The sequence below is a fragment of the Haplochromis burtoni genome, unplaced genomic scaffold (assembly GCF_018398535.1).
Source record: "Haplochromis burtoni strain Fernald_Lab_line unplaced genomic scaffold, NCSU_Asbu1 Contig_312, whole genome shotgun sequence".
NCBI lineage: Eukaryota > Metazoa > Chordata > Actinopteri > Cichliformes > Cichlidae > Haplochromis > Haplochromis burtoni.
Window position 1 is genome coordinate 176,717 of NW_024582673.1, and position 1,031 is coordinate 177,747.

General features: G+C 35.6%; 1 protein-coding gene across 1 annotated transcript in view; it reads left to right on the forward strand.

Annotated features, from left to right (window-relative positions):
* The window catches only part of caskin1 (CASK interacting protein 1), a 118,002-nt gene that overhangs the window by 56,267 nt on the left and 60,704 nt on the right, over window positions 1–1,031 (forward strand). The gene's annotated exons all lie outside the window — the stretch shown is intronic.

The following is a 1,031-nucleotide window of genomic DNA, read 5'->3' on the forward strand; positions in this document are numbered from 1 at the left end:
TCTTGTGTGAAACTTGTATGAAAAGCATACAAGAGTGAAAACAGATATAAGATCCCTTGAAAAATTATGTAAATGAAACTTGTATGTTTTGGATATTTACTAAAGCAATATATGAAAGTAATGAGAAAGTGGCCACTTTCATGAGTAAATCGTAGAAGTTTTTACTGTTTCTTTTCCATATGGGGAGTGACAAGCAGACATCTCCAAGATTATATCAACAAAGCCTGTCGAGCAGATAGTCCAGTTCATACATTCACACTTGCACAAACGTCTCCTACTTTCCTACTTCTGTCTCACCCACATTCACTTACAAAGCTACAATAAAACAGGATACTTGGAAAAATGAACCATATATGATGCAAATGCTCTATAAAACATATTAAACACATTGTACCCATTTTAAAAGGAAACACTTTAACCGTTTTTATTTTACATCTTTTCTAATATTTCAACACATTTTACTGAGTGGCAGTTAAATCGTGCTTGTTTAAAAATAATCTGTACTCATATGTATCATGTTGACAACAACAATGTTGATGTTGGTAAATAAAAAAATACATTTATTAGTTATGTAAATTCCCTGCACCTGTCATAGATGTTCATGTGACGTCCAAAACAAATGACCCAGTCCAAAGTTCAAAGGTTGAACATCATATGGACATCCAAATCGTGGTTGGACGTCCAAATTGTGGACCTCTTTTGGACGTCATACAGATCCAGAACTGGTCATGGACCCAATATAGATGAAATCTGCACGTCTAGCTGACGTCCAGTGTTTAGTGGGTGATATTAAGATATCTGCCCTTCTGGACATCACACAGACCACAGAGTAAAAGTTTATATTCCCAGTAAGTTGGGAGAAAATAACTTTTGGTAATGTGACTTGATCTGGAAAACATTTTCACATCTTTTTTGTGGGTTTTGAATCTAAGCGTATTGTCACATTACCTAAATTCACACACATGAGCGAGCATGCTCTGAATGGTGTAAATATTTAGAATGACAGACACGTAGGGTGCTGTCACCATGGG